We start from the raw sequence: 23238 nt of genomic DNA on the forward strand, positions 1-23238 counted from the left end.
GTGGGCAACCCACCTACTGTATAGACTTGAGAGACTGTGGATTTGCACTCCCCAGGATTGAACAGTGGGCAAACCACCCACTTGTGAGACTTGAGAGACTGTGGCTTTGCACTCTCCAGGATGGAACAGTGGGCAACCCACTTACTGTATAGACTTGAGAGACTGTGGCTTCGCACTCCCCAGGATTGAACAGTGGGCAAACCACCCACTTGTGAGACTTGAGAGACTGTGGCTTTGCACTCACCAGGATGGAACAGTGGACATGTGGCCCCTCGTGGATTTGGCGTCGTGCACTCATCCGGCTGAGGTGCCCCCCCTTTCCCTCCCCCTGAGGTGCCTGTTTAGTTGCTGTCTGATGCCCCTGCAGTGTTCTCTCCGTCATGGTCGGGGATCTTGTGTGGGCCTCGCCCATACCGTGTGGTCCCAGTGTTCCACAGACTTTTTTAGAGCATTACCTGGACTAGTATGCTTGGTATATATTATGTACATGGTGTATATATATATTTCTGCCTACTTGCTTTTAATATATTACAATGGTTGCACTCATTTTCTATTGTCTTTGCATTCTTCCATGGGGTTTGGGGGGTGTAACTGTGATGTATTGATATGCATTAGTGTGTGTGTTGTAGTGGGTGAGGGTGGGGGTGTTGCGTGTGTGTGTCCCTGTTTTTTGCCTCCCCCCTCCCCTGTATCGTAGGTGCAGTACTCACCGTGGTCTTCGCCGCCGGCGTTCATGCTCCTGGTAGAGGAGCAGGAAGACTATTGCAGGTAGAATTTGGAGTTCCGGGTCCATGGTGTCCTCTTTCCTCATGGGGTGTGTAGAGGTGAGCGTTTTCCCTTCGGGATTCCTGTTTCTGCTGTGTTTTTATCCGCGTGAATCCGCCCCGGAAAAGGTGGCGGATTGGCCTGTCATAATAGTGTGGATGGTACATTGTCTCTCGCCTGTCTGTTGGCGGTGACCGCCAAGCTGTTTGTTTGTACAGCCATGGCTGTCTGAGTGTTAAAGTGGCTGTCTTTGTTGGCGGTTTCCGCCACGGTCGTAATTGCAACATTTTTACAGCCGGCCTGTTGGCGGTCTTACCGCCGCTTTAACACCGACCGCCAGGGTTGTAATGACCACCTAAGTCTTTTTTTTGGCCATGAATCTTTAGAAACAGGAGGCAAGCTTAATCCAAGCCCTTGGAGAGCACTTCTCAGCAGAGCCAGAGGCCAGCAAGGCAGCACGGCAACAGCAAGGCAGCAGTCCTTTACAGCAAAGCAGTCCAGGTGAGTCCTTTGGGCAGCCAGGCAGCTTCTCTTGGCAGGTTGCAGGTTCTGGTGCAGAGTGTTTGTCTCAAGAAGTGTCTGTCTTGGTAGGGTCAGGGAGCCAATTTAAATACCCAAAGTGCCCATGAAGTGGGAGAGACTTCAAAGAGTGGTATTGAAGTGCACAAGGTCCCCTTTCAGTACAACCCTGTCTGCCAGGGTTCCAGGAGGGGTTTTTTCAGTCCTTTGTGTGAGGGCAGGCCACTATCCTTTGAAATGTAAGTGTCAGGCCCTCCACTCTTCCAGCCCAGGAAAACCCATTCAGTATGTAGATTTGTGCAGGTGTGACCAAGCATCCTGTGTTGGTGGTTATCAGGGTGAAATGCACAAGGGAGCTGTCAACCAGTGCAGCCCAGACGTGGATTATAGACAGGCTGTAAGACACAGAAAGATTTAAGTGCAGAGAAATGGTCACTTTCTAAAAGTAGCATTCCTAAAATAGTAATATAAAATCCAACCTCACCATTCAGCAGGATTGTGTAATATCATTCTGACCATACTAAATATGACCTGTTTACCCCTTTCTAATCAGAATCTACCACTCAAGCGGTTTATGAGGGTAGCCCCAATGTTAGCCTATGAAAGGAACAGGCTTCACAGCAATGGAAAACAAATTTAGGAGTTTTCCACTACCAGGACATATAAAACACACAGTTATATCCCTGCCTTTTACCTACACAGCACTCTGCCTCTGGGTACCTAGGGCCTACCTAAGGAGTGACTTATATGTAGAAAAATTGCCGTTTAAGGTTTGGCAAGTACTTTTAACTACTAAGTCAAAGTGGCAGTGGTAACTCAATGTTATCCTTTGGAAGAGTTAGGCTTTGCAATACCAGGACAAGTAAAAGTTAAAAATACATTTCCAACTTTTTATATATAACTGCCTCTGCTCTATGGACTATTTATGGCTTACCCTAGGGTTGACATATCTATTAAAAAGGAAGGATCAGGCCTAGCAAAAGGTGTATTTTGTTCTTTTGAAATGGTAGTTTAAAACTGCACACATACGCTACCATGGGAAGCCTGAGATAGGTTTTAAAGGGCTACTTAACAGGGTGACACAATATGTGCTGCAGAGCCACCAGTAGCATTTACTTTAACAGCCCTAGTTATATGGTATACTACTTTACTAGAGATTAACAAGAACAATAAATAGGCCAATTAGGTGTTAACCAACTGATCAGTATAGGGAAAGGTGCGGAAGACATTGTGACGTGAAGGGTTGATTAGTCTGAACAGTGTAGATGAGCGTGCTACATGCAGAAACCCGAACCATACGTGGAAAAGTTCACGATGTCGTTTTCAAGCTTGTTTTCCAACATTCCATTGATAAAATTATCTGCAGTCTGCATGTGCAAGAATCAGGAAGTGTGAGAGAGAGGCAAGCAGGCAAGCGAAGGTTACCCTAACCCTGAGAAAGAGAGTTCAAGAAAAGGCCAGAAAATAATGGCTAGTGAACAACAGGGCAGCCAAGGGACGTGCACTGATAACATAGCTAGAAAATGCGAGAAAGGAATAGAGTCCAAGCTTCAGGTTATTTAAGAACCAAAGCACAGGTGGGGGAATTGAAGCTCATACACGGAGTTGTGCAAGCTGCCATCGCCCACATTGCTGCCTCCCTGGCTGTGCTGTTCTTATACTGCGACGCTCAAGGGGGAGAGAGGTTCGAGCAAGCAGGAGAGGGCTTCCCAGCATTGTGGATAAAGTTAAGTTCCACCCAGGGATGAAAGGTCTTTGTTTCTCTGCTTTATTCTGATTGATCAACATACTAGCGCTATGTCTGTAATCTGATGTATTCTGCTCATTTATATTTGATTTCCTTGAGTGTCTCAATGTGAATGTGATGCAATAGCTGAATATGCGTTTCATAGGCAGTCAATTAATGTAGTTTCGTATAGTAAAGCTGTTGGACTTTTGCTTATGCAGGGTCATCCCCAGTCTTTTTTCGCCTCCTGCCTCCTATTTTTTTCTGACATGTTGCTGTTGGCTTTTCAACTCTGAGCACTTTACCACTGCTAACCAGTGCTAAAGTGCATATGCTCTCCTGTTTAAATTGTATGTAAGTGGTTTATCCATGATTGGCACATTTGATTTACTAGTAAGTCCCTAGTAAGGTGCACTAGAGGTGCCAGGGCCTGTAAATCAAATGCTACTAGTGGGCCTGCAGCACTGGTTGTGCCACCCACATAAGTAGCTCTGTAATCATGTCTCAGACCTGCCACTGCAGTGTCTGTATGTGTAATTTTACACTGTAAATTCGACTTGGCAAGTGTACCCACTTGCCAGGCCTAAACCTTCCCTTTTCTTACATGTAAGGCACCCCTAAGGTAGGCCCTAGGTAGCCCCAAGGGCAGGGTGCAGTGTATGGATAAGGTAGGACATATAGTAATGTGGTTTATATGTCCTGACAGTGAAATACTGCCAATTTCGTTTTCACTGTTGCAAGGTCTGTCTCTCTCATAGGATAATATGGGGGCTACCTTTAAATATGATTAAAGTGTAGATTCCCCTAGAGAGTAGATGGACATGTGGAGTTTGGGATCCCTGAACTCACAATTTAAAAATACATCTTTTAGTAAAGTTGATTTTAAGATTGTGAGTTTGGAAATGCCACTTTTAGAAAGTGAGCATTTTCTTGCTTAAACCATTCTGTGACTCTGCCTTGTTTGTGGATTCCCTGTCTGGGTCAGTTTGACAGTTGGGTTGTTTTTCACCTCACACCAGACAGTGACACAAAGGGAGCTGGGGTGTAATCTGCATTTCCTGATTAGCCGTCTCTGCTAGGAGGGAGGGGTGGAGTGGTCACTCTCATCTGAAAGGACTGTGCCTGCCTCTGACAATGCTGTCTCCAGCCCCCTGGTGTGTGTCTGAGGCCTTGCCTGGGCAAGGCAGGATTTCACAAGAAGGTGTGAGTCCCCTTTGAAGGAAGGTGACTTCAAAGACTAAAATGGGTATAAGAAGGGCACCCAAACTTACAAACTTTAGAAACACTTCTGGAATCAAGGGGAACCTCTGCCTGGAGAAGAGCTGATCGCTGAGGAACAAGTGCTGCCCTGCCTGTGACTGTGCTTTGTGGAGCTTTCCTGCAGTGCTGCTTCTGCCAGAGTAAGAGGGCAAAGACTGGACTTTGTGTGCCTTCCATCTTGAAGAAGAAATCTCCAAGGGCTTGATGTAGAGCTTGCCTCCTGTTATTGAAGTCTCAGGGATAGCAAAGACTTCTTCCTGCCAGCACCTGGAGTCTCTGGAGAGACCCCTACTCTGCTCTGTGGTGCCCTTCCAGTTCCTGGGACCCTGAAAGGAGAGGCTGGCAGCCTAAGGACAAAAATACACGCACCGCGCACCGTGCGGAGAAAAGATCGACGCGAATCCGATCGCGGCTGAGAAAACGACGCGACGCCGGCTCCGCAGCTGAGAAACGACGCCGCTGGAAACGCGACCGGAGAATCGACGCCCGGAGCAGGAGAAACGACGCGCAGCATCGCTGACGAAGGCTGAGAGATCGCAACCAGCGCCGCGGGACTTCGGACCGTCGCGTGGCTGGCTTTTTCGACGCGCCTCGCCTCGCCGAGCTGTTTTCGACGCATATACCCGTGCCGGGTTATTTTCGACGCACACCGCCCGTGCGGGGTTATTTTTGCCGCAAACCAGGTACATTTTCACGCTAGCAGCGCTAGTGTGTTGTTACAACTACCTAAAGACTCTTTTTATTTTAAACCTTTTAAAAATCATAACTTGACTTGTGTATGTTGGATTTTTGTCGTTTTGGTCTTGTTTTGTCTAGATAAATATTTCCTATTTTTCTAAACTGGTGTTGTGTCATTTTGTAGTGTTTTCATTAAGTTACTGTGTGTGTTGGTACAAATACTTTACGCCCAGCACTCTGAGGTTAAGCCTACTGCTCTGCCAAGCTACCAAGGGGGTAAGCAGGGGTTAGCTGAGGGTGATTCTCTTTTATCCTAACTAGAGTGAGGGTCCTTGCTTGAACAGGGGGTAACCTGACTGTCAACCAGAGACCCCATTCCTAACATTGGTGACCAGCGGTCGGGATTGGACTTGTGTTTGTACTTGACATACAGTAATTAAGTGTACACTACTGTTTTGATCTCAGACCACTACGTGACCACATACTACTTGTTTGGTGATCTTTTGATTTTTCTCTTAAGGACTCTTTTTATTCTACTTCCATGATTTTGCTGATCCCTTGACTGATTCTTTTTACTTCATTGGGAAATTATTTTTTTCTGCCTTTTGGAACTTTGCACTTGTGACCATCATGTCTCAATCTGGAGATGCAACAGCTGGAGCTGTGTTTGAAATGGAGAAACTGAAGGAGTACTCAGTTGCTCAATTGAAACAGTTCCTTAAAGATCTTGACTGTCCCACTGAGAGCTCCACCAGGGAGGGGGAGCTGCAACAGGCACAGAGGGCCTGGGTGACAATCAAGAAGGCTGGAAGGCACACAGAGGAGGAGAATATGGGGGGGGGAGTGCAGAGGATACACAGTGGTGTAGTGGAGGAACCTGTTACGCCTGGGGGGAGGGTCCCCAGGAGGGATGGCAGGGTGTCACCCAAGGGTCTGACTCCTGAAGAGTTACAGGACAGACAGGCAGAGAGGGAGTTCCAATGGGAGATGAAAAAGCTCAATTGGGAGTTGGAAGAAAGGAGGAGGAACTTAGAGATTAAAAAAATGATTTATGCTTACGAGCTTAAATTGAAAGAGCTGGAAGTCATGAGGGCTGAGTCCAGCTGGAATGGTGGCAGCAACAATTGTATATCCAGTGATGCTGCAGAAGTGCACATGCCCAGAGAGGTGGTGCCCTACTTGAAGGAGGGAGTTAACACACGCCAGGAGGTTCAGGGGTATGAGGTAGCTCCAGTGATGCACAGGGTCCCTGAGGTGGATTGGGGAACTGGCATGGGGAGTCATATTCCTACTGGTGGGAGGGACACTCTACTGACTCTAGTTGAGAGTGACAGGGAGAGAGGTTCCCCCCAGGTAGAAGTCCTGGTTATGGAGTGTGAAGACATCCCAGAAGAGTGTGGGTTGAGTGTCAGGGACAGTCAGGTACTGTCTCACCAGTCTCAAGAGGGTGATGTGGGGTGCTTTGTCAAAGCAGAGTCACTGGATGGTTGGGTGAAGGGTACTTTGGTTAATTCATGCGAGGGGCTGAGTGATGTAATTGCTGGAGAGCATATGTCTAGTCCTTATTTTCCAGAGCTATGCCAACACCAGGTGGAGTGTGAGTTCTCTGACCCCAGGGAGCTTACAATGGAGGCAGACTTCTGGGTGAGTACCAGAGAGTCTGAAGAGGCATTTGGGGGTGCTCCTGAGAGGAGTGGTCTAGGTAGTTCCCAACCAGGTGAGGTAGGGAAGGATTGTAGTGTCCCAGGTAGGTCCCAGTGTAGTGGGATGGGTGAGGGACCCCATGTCCAGTCTCAGAGGAGAGGGAATGGGGATGGGTTGAGGCCCAAGGTGCCCGAGATCCGGTCCCAGGTCCTGGAGGGTTCCCTGCGGGAACACCAGGAGGGGAGCCTAGCCTGTACCATAGGGCCATCTGTTGAGGGAGACCCCACAGTGTCAGGAGAACTTGGGGGGGCGGCTGTAGCCAGCGTCCCACCAGTTCTGGTGTCTGGCAGTACCATTCCTAGTGAGGGGGTGCAGAAGTCCAGACAGAGGGTTGAGAGGGGGTTGCGGACCCCAGTGGAGAACCTGGAGGGTCAGGGGTCAGCTCTGAGAGCAGAGCCCCCCATGAATGACCTTGGTGAGACCATTTCTGGGTTGGGGGGAATCCAGACTCTGTCAGATGGGCAGAGGTCAGGGGACCTGCGCCCGCCAGACTCTTGTGTGGCCCTTCGGGACAGTGTGTCCCTTGAGGGGGGTAAGTGTGCCCCCCTGGAAGTCCTGGTGTGCCAGGCGATGGTTCAACCGCAGGGTGGTGACTCTGGGTTGAATGATCAGGTTCAGGGGGTAAACTCTGACCTGATGGGGGGTAAGTGTGCTCCCAAGGAAGTCCTGGTGTGCCAGGCAGTGGTTCAACCGCAGGGTGGTGACCCTGGGTTGGATGACCAGGTTCAGAGGGTAAACTCTGACCTGGTAGGGGGTAGGTATGCCCCCCAGGAAGTCCTGGTTTGCCAGGCAGTGATCCAGTCTGTGGGTACAGACCCTGGATTGGGAGGCCAGGTTAAGGGTGTCCCCCCTGACCTGGAGGAAGGGGCTACTGCTAACAGTGCCCCTACCATGTTGTCTTCTGGGGGGGCCACTCCTAGTTGGGTGGTTCAGGACCCCAGAAGAGAGGGCAGGGGGAGGGAAGCCTCACCCCTGGCCCTGGTCCAACCTGAAGGTACAGACCCCAGGTTGGAGGATCAGTTGCAGGTTAACATCCCTGCACTGGTGGAAGAATTGTGCAGGACTGCTTCTACAAGCACCCTGACAGTTTTTGACTCTGGGGGTGCCGCTTCTACAGGGAGGTTACAGAGCCCCAGAGGGGAGGACCAGGGTCAGGTTGTCATCCCTGACCTGGTGGAAGAGAGAGTGGTCAAAGGGTGCCAGGCACCTGGGGCTACCACCCCCCACTCTCCACAGTCACAGTGGTTAGAGAGGCCTGAGGTCGGGCTCTCATCCCTGACAGTTGTCTGGGGCCACTGTGGCTTGCTGTCCTGGTGGACAGAGTTGCCCCTGGGGGGGGGAGGACGAGAGTCACACCCCGGGGGTGGAGTGGGCAACACCACTGTGTTGGCCCTGGTGGTACTATCTGCCCATTGCAATACATCTGTGAGCAAAGTAAAGTTAGGTGTTGCACAGATGGTGTCTGTAGATGTGGAGAAGGGTTCCCCATGGGTTAGCTTAGTGGGCCCTGAGAGTATGGACAGAGGGATCCAACTGGAGTCAGGAAGGCGTAGAACTGGAACATGCCCCTGCTGTTGTGGGCCTGGGTCCCTGTTCTATCGCCCCAATCAGGGAAGTACATCAAGGTATTGATTGTTCTCCCCTGGCTTTAGGCTGGTAGGGGGTCGTGTTGGACTTTTGCTTATGCAGGGTCATCCCCAGTCTTTTTTCGCCTCCTGCCTCCTATTTTTTTCTGACATGTTGCTGTTGGCTTTTCAACTCTGAGCACTTTACCACTGCTAACCAGTGCTAAAGTGCATATGCTCTCCTGTTTAAATTGTATGTAAGTGGTTTATCCATGATTGGCACATTTGATTTACTAGTAAGTCCCTAGTAAGGTGCACTAGAGGTGCCAGGGCCTGTAAATCAAATGCTACTAGTGGGCCTGCAGCACTGGTTGTGCCACCCACATAAGTAGCTCTGTAATCATGTCTCAGACCTGCCACTGCAGTGTCTGTATGTGTAATTTTACACTGTAAATTCGACTTGGCAAGTGTACCCACTTGCCAGGCCTAAACCTTCCCTTTTCTTACATGTAAGGCACCCCTAAGGTAGGCCCTAGGTAGCCCCAAGGGCAGGGTGCAGTGTATGGATAAGGTAGGACATATAGTAATGTGGTTTATATGTCCTGACAGTGAAATACTGCCAATTTCGTTTTCACTGTTGCAAGGTCTGTCTCTCTCATAGGATAATATGGGGGCTACCTTTAAATATGATTAAAGTGTAGATTCCCCTAGAGAGTAGATGGACATGTGGAGTTTGGGATCCCTGAACTCACAATTTAAAAATACATCTTTTAGTAAAGTTGATTTTAAGATTGTGAGTTTGGAAATGCCACTTTTAGAAAGTGAGCATTTTCTTGCTTAAACCATTCTGTGACTCTGCCTTGTTTGTGGATTCCCTGTCTGGGTCAGTTTGACAGTTGGGTTGTTTTTCACCTCACACCAGACAGTGACACAAAGGGAGCTGGGGTGTAATCTGCATTTCCTGATTAGCCGTCTCTGCTAGGAGGGAGGGGTGGAGTGGTCACTCTCATCTGAAAGGACTGTGCCTGCCTCTGACAATGCTGTCTCCAGCCCCCTGGTGTGTGTCTGAGGCCTTGCCTGGGCAAGGCAGGATTTCACAAGAAGGTGTGAGTCCCCTTTGAAGGAAGGTGACTTCAAAGACTAAAATGGGTATAAGAAGGGCACCCAAACTTACAAACTTTAGAAACACTTCTGGAATCAAGGGGAACCTCTGCCTGGAGAAGAGCTGATCGCTGAGGAACAAGTGCTGCCCTGCCTGTGACTGTGCTTTGTGGAGCTTTCCTGCAGTGCTGCTTCTGCCAGAGTAAGAGGGCAAAGACTGGACTTTGTGTGCCTTCCATCTTGAAGAAGAAATCTCCAAGGGCTTGATGTAGAGCTTGCCTCCTGTTATTGAAGTCTCAGGGATAGCAAAGACTTCTTCCTGCCAGCACCTGGAGTCTCTGGAGAGACCCCTACTCTGCTCTGTGGTGCCCTTCCAGTTCCTGGGACCCTGAAAGGAGAGGCTGGCAGCCTAAGGACAAAAATACACGCACCGCGCACCGTGCGGAGAAAAGATCGACGCGAATCCGATCGCGGCTGAGAAAACGACGCGACGCCGGCTCCGCAGCTGAGAAACGACGCCGCTGGAAACGCGACCGGGGAATCGACGCCCGGAGCAGGAGAAACGACGCGCAGCATCGCTGACGAAGGCTGAGAGATCGCAACCAGCGCCGCGGGACTTCGGACCGTCGCGTGGCTGGCTTTTTCGACGCGCCTCGCCGAGCCGAGCTGTTTTCGACGCATATACCCGTGCCGGGTTATTTTCGACGCACACCGCCCGTGCGGGGTTATTTTTGCCGCAAACCAGGTACATTTTCACGCTAGCAGCGCTAGTGTGTTGTTACAACTACCTAAAGACTCTTTTTATTTTAAACCTTTTAAAAATCATAACTTGACTTGTGTATGTTGGATTTTTGTCGTTTTGGTCTTGTTTTGTCTAGATAAATATTTCCTATTTTTCTAAACTGGTGTTGTGTCATTTTGTAGTGTTTTCATTAAGTTACTGTGTGTGTTGGTACAAATACTTTACGCCCAGCACTCTGAGGTTAAGCCTACTGCTCTGCCAAGCTACCAAGGGGGTAAGCAGGGGTTAGCTGAGGGTGATTCTCTTTTATCCTAACTAGAGTGAGGGTCCTTGCTTGAACAGGGGGTAACCTGACTGTCAACCAGAGACCCCATTTCTAACAAAAGCTATATTGGTGAACTCTTTGCATACATATAAATAGATATTTTTATTGCTATTTTCATTCTACTCTGTTGGTGTGCCAAACGTGTGTGTATATATATATATATATATATATATATATATATGTATATATATTTCTACGAACATTCTATTAAAGCTAATCTGTGTGCATTATTGGTGTGTGGTCCTTCATTGAGCGTCCTTATTGACTTATATTGATCAGATCAGGTGTCAATCACCTGGATAAGACACCAACTTAACCATGCTTACAGGAGTGGCACAAGCACTTTACGCTGGAATCATTTTTCCATAGGACACTTAGACACGCCTACAGCCCAAACCATGGAACAGAATTACACCAAATTTGGCACGAAGGTAGATTCTGTTGTATAAATCAAGTTTTTGTGATTTGTTGTAAAACCGTTCAGCAGTTTCAGAGTAATTTAGGGCCAAAAAATATAGACATATAGGGATGCGGATCATCCACAGATCAACTGCAGGTGGATCAGCGGATCCATGCGCCACAAGAAGAATCTGATTGGATGGCTGCAACCTAACATTAAAGTTGCAGCTGCCATTTTGTTTGTCGCATCGGCTCAGGTGGGAAAAGAAGAGAGAAAAATTACATAAGGGGTCAGGATACAGGTAACCTGACCTCATAGGACACATAGAGGGTTCCGTTAGGGACCACTTGTAAGCAAAAATGGTCCAATCATTTTTTTTTCATCCTAATCGCGGATCTGCAGATCCACGGATGGATCCCTGATACACGAATCCACTTGAGGATTCTCAAATCCAGAAAAAATTTGAAAATAAAACCCCCACTGTATCAAAACTCAAACTGCGCATGGCCAAAGGCCATGCGCAGCTTGGGTTTGGGTGCATGCAGAAGGGTTGGCCACTGGGACTGGCCCCAGGCCATGCCTTGGGGCCAAACCCCCCCTTTGGCCGTGCACGGCGCTGATTATATTCACTTCTGTGGATGCTAACAAAACCATAGAAATTCACTGAAAAATAATAAAGGTTACAGGAACGTTATAGATAGGTTCTCACTTTACTCACACAAAATTTTAGAAATTGAGCAGTTATAGTTAGTTATTTCAAATAACTAAAACTCATGCTGTAAGGTAACTATAACTTGTGCCTTTGCCCTGTGCAGCTAAATACTCCACATTTTATATCACTGATGACACCTTCTATGGTATCTTTCATATTATCACTGCAACATTTGTAATAAAATTATTTATCAGAAAACTGGCATGGTGATGGTGATAGCGCGTCCAGTCCTTATAAATTACTTGTACTTGGACACGCTGGAGGTCGGTGAACATTTTAACCGAGTTGGGTTCTCCTCATCCAAGAATAGTCGGATCACTCAAATCAATAATAAATAACCATTTGTAATCAATAACCAATACTCAATTAATAGATCAAATCACACATTAGTAATCAATAGCAATCTGTATTTGACACACCATGACCTTTCAGCCATGAATAACCACACCAGTTTAGTAAAAGTTAATGAATTTATTTCCCTATATTAACAAAGCTAGCACAAAATATGTGAGTCTCAAAATCAAATGATATATGTATATGAACATTACTAGCTGTCCATAGCGGCGGAAGAAACGCAATCTACGCAAAATCTGGATTATAAAGCACTCGGTTATAGCAATACAAATCACTAATATAAGTAACTGAATTTGACTAATTGCATACATCGGTCAGCATAACAAGATTTCAATTTAGCATGGTGCATCAAATGTATACCTCAACTAACCTCTAAATAGCATTGGCATGTGGGGCTTCATGCAAAAACGAATTTAGTTAACATGAATTTAGAAAACTTCTAGCTTGGGCCCTATCAAAATAAGCAGTTGGTACCTAAAAAGGAAAACACAATGCATAATACAATTATCCTTTCATATTTACCAAATACAATCAGCATTCAAGGAAAAATCTTCGTCCTTCAGGCACCGGTTCGATCAGCATGGGGCAGATTTCAAAGGGGGCAGAGTTAACGCAAGTTTCCTTGCGGCAGCAAGGAGAATGGGGCAAAAGTTACTGCATGGGCAAGACGGGGCAAAATTAAAGTTAAAGTCTCTAGGGTGAGAATTCTTAAAGTCTCTTTCTCTGTGACAGAGAAAAGGCATCAGAGGGTTCGTTCCAAAATGGCGTCTTGAATCGGGCTTCAAAATGGCATCAAGGAAAATGGCTGACTTCTCTTTGTCCGTTGGGTTTAAGTAAGAAACATTCCAAATTCTTCAGGGTCTTCCATTGGAGGGTTCATAGGGTGGCTTCAATTTGACCAATTAATTTTGTCTTTCTCTTAGTACTCATTTATGCATAAGGTGTCCTTGGAGCCTTGGAACACAAGTTGCAACAAAGTTTGCCAATTAATTTTATCACAGTGTCTTTATTGTCTGCACCTGCAGGAGCTGACCTTGCATCAAAGAGGATGAAACCAGCCTAGCACGAAACCTTTAGATAAGTGTATTAGTCAGTTCTAGTGGAAAAATACAACCTTTAAGTAAAAGAATATGCGGGTCATTCTGACCCTGGCGGTCAGTGTTAAAGCGGCGGCCAACCCGCCAACAGGCTGGCGGTCCAAAAAATTGAATTCTGACCCAGGCGAGAACCGCCAACACAGGCCGCCGCTTTAACACTCCGACCGCCACGGCGGCACAAACAAACAGCGCGGCGGTCACCGCCAACAGCCAGGCGGCAGACAATGTACCGCCCACCCTATCACGACTCACCAATCCGCCACCTTTTCCGGGGCGGGAGCCCCGCCGATAAAAACACGGCGGAAACAGACATTTCCAATGGAAAACGCTCACCTCGACACACTCCACGCGGAATCGGAACATCATGGAACCGGAACTCCACATCCTCCCAGCCATTGCCTTCCTGCTCATCTTCCAGGATCACGAAGGTCGCCGCAGACGACAACGGTGAGTACTGCACCTACGACACAGGGGAGGGGGGAGGAGGAAAGGTTACGGGCACACACATACGCCACCAACCCACCCCCACCCTCACCCCCACCGAAATACCTACACACCAATGCAGATTAAAAAGTCAGAGTGACACCCCCAAACCCCCAAAACAAAAATGCAAAGACATAAGGCAATGATTGTAAAAATAGAACTATATTATAGCAATAATGAAGTATAGCGAACTTAGCAATATATACAGAATTATTACACATCTAGACCTATATATATACAAGTAGCAAAAGTCCGGCACATTTTAGCAAAGTTCAAATGTCCGTGGGCCAATGTGCAGCAACACATGGGCAAAGCCCACACACGAGATCGAGTCCATTGGAGAGAACACTGCTGGGGCATCACAATAATAAAATACTGGCACCTCAGGGGGAAGGGAAGGGGGGGCACCTCAGCCACATGAGTCCACAACGCCAGATCCACGAAGGGCCTCCATGCCCACTGTGCCATCCTGGGGAGTGCAAAGCCACAGTCCATCAGGTGGATTACAGAGTCCACTGGTCATGGAGGAGGCATGGTGGGCAGAGTGCCTCGTGAAGCCCTGCCCGACACAGAACCGGGCATGCCAATGGGCCAGCAGTGCTTGACAGGAGGGCCCAGCGGAGCGGTGCTTGACAGGAGGGCCCAGCAGAGCGGTGCTTGACAGGAGGGCCCAGCGGAGCGGTGCTTGACAGGAGGGCCCTGTTCAGCTTGACAGGAGGGCCCTGTTCAGCGGTGCTTGACAGGAGGGCCCAGCGGAGCGGTGCTTGACAGGAGGGCCCAGCGGAGCGGTGCTTGACAGGAGGGCCCTGTTCAGCGGTGCTTGACAGGAGGGCCCTGTTCAGAGGTGCTTGACAGGAGGGCCCAGCGGAGCGGTGCTTGACAGGAGGGCCCAGCGGAGCGGTGCTTGACAGGAGGGCCCTGTTCAGCGGTGCTTGACAGGAGGGCCCAGCGGATCGGTGCTTGACAGGAGGGCCCTGTTCAGTGGTGCTTGACAGGAGGGCCCAGCGGAGCGGTGCTTGACATGAGGGCCCAGCGGAGCGGTGCTTGACAGGACGGCCCAGCGGAGCGGTGCTTGACAGGAGGGCCCAGCGGAGCGGTGCTTGACAGGAGGGCCCAGCGGAGCGGTGCTTGACAGGAGGGCCCTGTTCAGCGGTGCTTGACAGGAGGGCCCAGCGGAGCGGTGCTTGACAGGAGGGCCCAGCGGAGCGGTGCTTGACAGGAGGGCCCTGTTCAGCGGTGCTTGACAGGAGGGCCCATCGGAGCGGTGCTTGACAGGAGGGCCCAGCGGAGCGGTGCTTCTCACGGCGGGCCCTGTTCAGCGGTGCCTGTCTTAGCGGGGCCCTGTTCAGCGGTGCCTGTCTTGGCGGGGCCCTGTTCAGCGGTGCTTCTCACGGCGGGCCCTGTTCAGCGGTGCTTCTCACAGCGGGGCCCTGTTCAGCGGTGCCTGTCTTGGCGGGGCCCTGTTCAGCGGTGCTTCTCACGGCGGGGCCCTGTTCAGCGGTGCTTCTCACGGCGGGCCCTGTTCAGCGGTGCCTGTCTTGGCGGCGCCCTGTTCAGCGGTGCTTCTCACGGCGGGGCCTGTTCAGCGGTGCTTCTCACGGCGGGGCCCTGTTCAGCGGTGCCTGTCTTGGCGGGGCCCTGTTCAGTGGTGCTTCTCACGGCGGGGCCCTGTTCAGCGGTGCCTGTCTTGGCGGGGCCCTGTTCAGCGGTGCTTCTCACGGCGGGGCCCTGTTCAGCAGTGCTTCTCACGGCGGGCCCTGTTCAGCGGTGCCTGTCTTGGCGGGGCCCTGTTCAGCGGTGCTTCTCACGGCGGGCCCTGTTCAGCGGTGCTTCTCACGGCGGGGCCCTGTTCAGCGGTACCTGTCTTGGCGGGGCCCTGTTCAGCGGTGCTTCTCACGGCGGGGCCCTGTTCAGCGATGCTTCTCACGGCGGGCCCTGTTCAGCGGTGCCTGTCTTGGCGGGGCCCTGTTCAGCGGTGCCTGTCTTGGCGGGGCCCTGTTCAGCGGTGCTTCTCACGGCGGGGCCCTGTTTAGCGGTGCTTCTCACAGCAGGGCCTGTTCAGCGGTGCCTGTCTTGTGTTTCGAGTGAACCACACCTGGCCAATACTTCCCGCTCCGTCAGCATCGGACCTTTCCGTTGCGGGGCCCTCCTGTGATGGAGTCCTGGGGCCCTGGGTCTCCTCCGATACCCCCGGAATGGGGCTGGTGGGGCCCTCATGGCCAGGTCGGCTGCTCCCTGCCTTCGGTGCTTTGCTGCCCTTGCCCTCCTTGGCAGACTCTCCGTGGCCCTTGGCTCCCTTACCCGATGTGGCAGGTGACGGTGCAAGGCTACCCTCCTTGGGGGCAGGCGTATCAGGCCTCTCGCGCCTGCCCTTCAGTTTTTTGCTCCTCTTCCCAGGGGGGGGGCTGGCTGTGCCTTTGCTGCTGGCCAATGTCCCTGCCCAAGGAAAGGGCGGACTCCAAAAACCAGGCACGACGTTCTTGGGAGTTGCTGGGCTGGTGGTGGCTGAGGTGTTTTTGGAACTCTTACGAGATGGAGGGGGTGGGTCAGGTGAGGAAACGATGTTCACTTTAGAGAGGAATAGTTTTTTAGGAACAATGGGAAGGGTAGCTGGAGTGGATATGGGAGTGGAGGAAGAGGATGTGGTTGTAGGAGAGTCAAGTCTGGTGTCTTTGGGTGCAGGTGCTTGGGCTGGAGGCTGACGTGAGGTGGCTGGCTGTTGGTTGGGTGCCTGCCTGCGTTTGTGTGGGTTGGAAGCGGGGGTGACAGACACACTGGGAGAGGACACAGGGGACGTGTACATGGCAGTGGGGGTGGTGACTGCACATGTGCGGACTGGGCTGGAGGGTGTGCTGTTGATGGGTGTACTGACTGATGGTGGTGTGCATGCAGGTGTGAGTGTAGACGTCACAGGGAGGGAGGAGGGAGACGAGGAGGTGGGGGACACAGAGGAGGTAGTGGCTGTTGGCATGTCTGCATCTGTATGTTGCTTGTGTGAATGCTTGTGTGTTCTGTGGTGCTTATGTCTGGATGAGCTTCCCTTGGGTGTTGAGGTGTGTGCAGGCTGGTCTGTAGGTGTGGATGGGATAGGCAGAGGAACAGGGGAGTGGGACTGGGTGGAGGGAGGTAGAAGAGGGAGGCTGGAGACAGGGACAATCGCTGCCGTCAGTGCTGAGGCCAGAGCGTTGAACGATTGCTGCTGGGCAGCCTGACCCGAATGAAGGCCCTCCAGGTATGCATTGCTTTGATGCACCTCCCTCTCCACACCCTGGATGGCATTCAAAAGGGTAGACTGCCCAACAATGATGGTCCTCAGGAGATCAATGACCTCCTCATTGAGGGCAGCAGAGGTGACTGGGGCAGGGCCTGAGGTGCCTGGGGCGAAGGAGATGGCCGCCTTCCTGGCCGTGCGGGCACGGGCCGAAGGCCGAGGGGCTGCTGGGAGGGCGGAGCTGGTGCGCTGGGTGGCGGCTGTACCTGTAGTTTCGGTGGGCACGGATGTTGCCGCCACCGCAAGGGAGCTCGCATCCGAGGACGTGTCGGTGTCACTGACGTCTGCACGGGTCCCCGTGGTGGAGCCCCCCTCGCCCTCCATCTCACTGGTCATGTCGGAGTCCGTTGCATGGCCCTCCGGGGCCATGTGAGATGCAGCTCCCTCTTGCGCCGATGCCACTTCTCCTCCGCCTGATGATGCTAATGCACACATTCACAGAAAAACAAAGAAAATTGGGGGGGGTGGAGAAATAAAGACAAGTTGAGTGCATGCATTGGGGACACCGTTGGCGGAGAGGACAGACACAGAAGCCCCCTGCACTACGCTGCGCACTTGGGGTACACTACTCATTCACTGGGACATGCCCTACAAGCCTATGGGTGACAACTGCCCACACAGAATACACAGGTCCATGAATAGCGTTACTAGGTACCCTACAGAGATGGGGGGTGGGGGCACAGGACCATACCTCACAGAGGGGCCTAGCCTACAGAAATCGCCCTGGCCTAGGGATACCCACAGCCCTCCTCCCCCACCCAGGCACCTCCACTGCGCGCAAATATAGCTGAATGTGCTGGTACTCACCCCCTTGTGTCTGCTGTGATGTCCTCAAGTGCCCATCTAAATCGGGGTAGGCCACCGCCAGGATCCGGGACATCAGGGGGGTCAAGGTACGACTGGCACCCCTCCAAGTTTGGGAGGCCATCCCCAGCAGAGCCTCGGCGGTCTTCCTGCTCCAGCGGCGGATGTCCTCCCACCTCTTGCGGCAGTGGGTGCCCCGTCTGTTGTGGACCCCCAGGGCCCGGACGTCCTTGGCGATGGCACGCCAAATATCGATCTTCTGATGGGCGCTGACCTATGTGACATGTACAGGGGGGGAAAAGAAACATCATCACTTTTCTGCATGCTCGATGTGAGTGGCCCCCCCTCCCCAAACTTTCCATGTGGCACATGCTCTCATCTGTCGTGCCATGCATTCGTAATTCGCTCCCCTCCCCTCCATCGTACATCCACCCCACTCATCACAGGCATTGGCCACTATGCATTGGCCCCCGTGTACTCACCTGTTGGTCTGGAGGACCGTAGAGTAGCGCATACTGGGGGAGGACCCCGTCCACGAGCTTCTCCAACTCTTCGGAACTGAAGGCGGGGGCCCTTTCCCCAGTCGCAGCAGCCATTGTCACTTCCAGACCGAGGTCACAGCAGCATTTGCAGTATAGGTCCTCTCCTGTTGATGCTCAGGTCTCGTGTGATTAAGCAGAGAGAAAATGGCGGTCACGCCCGCGGCGGTGCGTACCGCTACCGCCGGCGCACATCGTCATTGGCTCCTGAAACCCATAGGGTTCAATGTTAACCAATGCTGCTTTGCGCCGCGGTCTCCGACCGCCTACCGCCAAGGCGTACCACGCCAGCGCAATGACCTCACTTCACATTGTCACACTTCACAGGCCAGGCAGCTGCCATTTCAAGGGCCCACATGGCTTAATTCCTACTGCGTCACACATGGCTAGGCCTTACATCGACACTCATACAAGCCATTCAATCCAGAGAGATTCTTGTACTGTGCAGGCTGTGGGAACTTACCTGTGGGCTGATTGACTCTGTGCTCCATGTTGTCCTTCCTAGGCACCGTCCGCTGGGACTTGCGAGGAGACGGAGGAATGTTCCCGTGTACAGACCGCTGGTGGACCTGTCGACAATGGAAGAACGACATGTCATACTCACCTACAGGCTCAACACTGCCACTATACAGAAACTGTGTGCCCAGCTGGAGCCAGACCTGATGTCACCCATCCGCCAACCCACAGGGATTCCGCCTCTAGTGCAGGTGCTGTCAGTACTCCATTTTTTGGCTAGTGGATCATTTCAAACTACAGTGGCCATTTCATCTGGGATGTCTCAGCCTATGTTTTCAAAGGTATTGTCCAGAGTGTTGTCTGCCCTTATGAAATACATGCGGAGCTACATCGTATTCCCTGAGGTGGGTGACTTTCCTACAGTGAAGGGTGATTTCTATGCCCTTGGACACATTCCCAATATCATTGATGCCATTGATGGTACCCATGTGGCTTTGGTCCCCCCCAAAGACAATGAGCAGGTGTACAGGAACCGAAAAAGTTATCATTCGATGAATGTCCAGGTGGTCTGTTTGGCTGACCAGTACATCTCCCATTTAAATGCCAAGTTCCCAGGGTCAGTGCATGACGCGTACGTCATGCGAAATAGCAGCATCCCTTATGTGATGGAACAGCTACAGAGACAGCGTGTGTGGCTAATTGGTGACTCTGGTTACCCCAACCTGCCTTGGCTATTGACCCCAATGAGGAATCCCAGGACAAGGGCAGAGGAACGGTACAATGAGGCCCATGGGCGTACTAGGAGGGTGATCGAGCGGACCTTCGGCTTCCTGAAGGCCAGGTTTAGGTGCCTGCATATGACAGGTGGATCCCTAATGTACTCACCAAAGAAGGTGTGTAATATCATCGTGGCCTGCTGCATGCTTCACAACCTGGCTTTGCGACGCCAGGTGCCTTTCCTGCATTAGGATGGTCCAGATGGTGGTGTTGTGGCCGCTGTGGAGCCTGCGGAGAGTGAAGAGGAGGAAGACGAAGAGGACGACACAGACAACAGGGACAGAGTGATACTGCAGTATTTCCAGTAACACACGGGTAAGAATCTACTCCTGCATTTTATTATATCTGTAACAGTACTGGCTCTCTACTGTCTGACCTGTCACCCCAATGTATGGTAACTTAGTTGTGAATTTGCCTTCCTATTTCAGTGATCTGGTCCCCACGGAGTGCCCTCTGGTTTATTTCCCCATGGACTACCGCTGTGTGACACTGGTATGTTGTCATCACATTGTAATTGGACAATTTTGGTTGGTTATATCAAATACATTTGGTTTCAAAAAATAAATAGCAGACTCCAGATGGTTTTTGTGCAATAATTGTGTTTATTGAAGTGCAAAAATTGGTGTATAGTTCAAAAAGGGTGATGGATGATGGTGGAGGCATGTCCATGGCAGAGTCCAGAGTCTCGTTCGCACAGGTGCATTGTCCATATGCCTGTGGAAGGTGGAGCAGGGGCAGTTCAAGGTTGGACAGGGTGAACAAGTGGGACAGTGGGATGTCATCCGGGTGGATCCGTGCATGGCGGGGGTCTTGACATCCTACTCTGTCTTCTTCCTAGGTCTCACGCCTTTCTTGCGGGGTGGTTCATGTTCTGCAGGGGGTGGGGTCCGGGTGGCCCGTTGCTGTTGTGTCGGGGCCTCCTGAACACTAGCGCCGGTGGAGGTGGTGGGCTGTTCTTCCTCCATGCTAGTGGCAGGGGCCCTTTGGGGGGCCACATGGTCCCGCAATGTGGTGACAATCTGGTTGAGTGCCACCACGATTGTACCCATTGCGGAACTGATGCTGCGCAGTTCTTCCCGGAACCCCATGTACTGGCCCTCCTGCATGGCCTGGATCTCCTGGAACCTGGCCAGGACCGTCGCCAGTGGCGGTACGCTCCCATGATGGTGGTGAGGGCCTCTTGGACAGTGGGTTCCCTAGGCCTGTCCTCCCTCTGTCGCACAGCAGCCCTCCCAGTTCCCCTTTGTTCCTGGGCCTCTGTCCCCTGGCCGGTGTGCCCACTACCACTGCCCCCAGGTCCCTGTTGTTGTTGGGGTGGTGGGTTGCCCTGGGTGCCCTGTAGTGGTAGACACACCGCTGCTTGACCTGTCCTGGAGACAGAGGCATGGGCCCGCTGGGTGGGTGCTGTGCTGGGGTTTCCAGAGGGGGGTAGGTCTGCTGTGGCCTGTGGCTGCCTGAGGGGAACCGACTGTCCAGAGGTCCCCGATGGTCCGGGCTGGTCATCAGGTTCTAGGTCGACAGAGCTGCTGTCATCAGTGGGGGCCTGTTCTGGGGGTGGGATGGACATTTCTGGACCCTCTGGGCCGGTGTGTTGGCGTTCGGGCCCTGCAGGGGTAAAAGAGTATGGTTATTGCTTCTGTGTGTGCCATGGCGTGCGATTTGTGGGTGCCCTTGTCCCCCAGTGCTGGCATTCCCTTGTGGGAGGAGTTGTGAGGGTGGTTTGGGGGGGGGATGGGTATGTGCAGTGGTCATGCTTAGGTGATGGGTGTCCATGGTTTGTATTGGCATTCAGGGGTTGGTGTTGGTTTGGGTGGGTTGTGCTGGTGAGACATTAGCAGGGAGGATATGTGCTGGGGGGTTGGGGGTGAGGGCCGGGGTGTGGGTTGGCATGCTGGTGGTTGGGGGGGGGAAGTAGTTGAGATTAGACTTACCAGAGTCCATTCCTCCGCCTACTCCAGCGAGGCCCTCAGGATGCAGGATGTTCAAGACCTCTTGCTCCCATGCTGTGAATTCGAGTGGAGTGGGTGGGGGTCCGCCGCCAGTCTTCTGCACAGCGATGTTGTGTCTTGACACCATCGCCCGCACCTTCCCCCGTAGGTCGTTCCAGCGCTTTCAGATGTCTTCCTGATTTCTGGGATGCTGTCCCACAGCGTTGACCCTGTCGACGATCCTTTGCCATAGCTCCGCCTTCCTGGCTATTGTGGTGTGCTGCACCTGTGTGCCGAAGAGCTGGAGCTCTACCCTGATTATTTCCTCCACCATGACCCTGAGTTCTTGGTCCGAGAACCTGGGGTGTCTTTGGGGTGCCATGGGGTGGTGTGGATGAGGTGTGGGGTGGTGTTTGTGGTGATGAGTGTAGTGGTGTGTGGTGTTTTGTGCGTAGATGTAGAGTGGGGGATGATGTTGGGTTCCTGTGTGTGTTGTGGTTTGCGTTCCCTGTGCTCTCTCTCTGTGTATTGTGCTTTGTCTCTGAATTTCGATTTGTGGGGGTTTGTGGGTGATGTGGGTGTGTGTTTTATATCGTATTGATTGTGTGGGAGTGGTGTTTGTATGTGTATCAGGTGTGTGTATTTGTAATTGTCCAATGTGGCAGTGTTTTGTAGATGTGTGTGTATTTTGACCGCGGCGGTGTGTACTGCCAATGGGATACCGCGGTTGAAAGACTGCCGCGTGGATTCGTGGGACGTAATGGCATGGGCGTATTTCAGTTGACGTGACGGTGGAGGCTTGGTCATCTCCAGTTTATCGCTGACCGCTGATGTGGCGGCCTTCAGTGGAGGTCGGGTTTTTGGCGGTTTGCCTGTTGTGGGTCAGAATGACCCTGGCGGGTTACCGCGGCCGCGGCGGTGTTATGGCGGTCTTCTGACCGGCGGTAACTGCCTTTTACCGCCGAGGTCAGAATGACCCCCTATGTCTTTGTTAATACAAGTGAAAACCACGCAGTTAAAATTTGAGACCAGGCAAACTAGGCCAAAGCCTCTGCTAAATTTAAGCTAAGCATATAACAGTTTCAACAAGAAATCATAGAATACATTTGCAATTATGACAGATTACTACATTGTCAATTCTTCACGATTAATTAAGCTTGTTTATAATAATGGCGAACTACCCCGTGGGCACATTTTCCCACATACATTATTTTCTTTTACTAAAATCACACTACCTTATACGATTTTGTTTACATGATATATGAATATTTGTTAGTCCTTCTTTTTCTGCGTCATCAATGGCACGAGTTGTAGCTACCTTAGGGCTTAAGTTATAGTTATTTGAAATAACTATAACTGCGCAATTTCTAAGGTTGTGTGCGAGTAAATTCAGAACCTTACTATAACGTCCCTTTAACCTTTGTTTTTTTCTGTGAATATATATATTTTATATAAATAAGGCACTGCAAACAAGTGCTGGATATCACTGCCTCTGTGAGGATGGTGTAAGTGGCCTCACGATTATTCATAACATAAGTAATAGCTGTTGTTTCCACTATTGTATGATAATTTAAATGCACTACTGTCACAGTCAAAAGCCAACCTTAAAGGGATCTGGCCAGGACTTTACTTCCAATTTCGAAACATATTTTTGAAAGCAGGTATGGAAATTATAGAATGGCAGTGACATGGAATGAGTCCATTAAAGAGAATCTCTTGTAACGACCTGTGTTGTTCGAGGTTTTACACTGACACGCTGAGTGAGCGTTTTGACTAATTTTGTAGCTTGAAATTGGGGAAAATCTTTGTCCAGGTCTTTGGATGTTTTATCACTACTCCGGGATCTTATGGTCTGGTTGCTACCGTTCTGTTTTGTCCTAAGGATGTTTGAATCATTGTACGAAAGATTGACTCCAAGTATAACAAAGTCACGAAATTTGCAGAACGAAACTTAAAGATTAGAGTATCATTATCACACCTTGAGTGAAACATTTTTAGCACCAAATTAAGATCCCATATAGCAAAATATCTA

The sequence above is a fragment of the Pleurodeles waltl genome, chromosome 3_1 (assembly GCF_031143425.1).
Source record: "Pleurodeles waltl isolate 20211129_DDA chromosome 3_1, aPleWal1.hap1.20221129, whole genome shotgun sequence".
Taxonomy (NCBI): Eukaryota; Metazoa; Chordata; class Amphibia; order Caudata; family Salamandridae; genus Pleurodeles; species Pleurodeles waltl.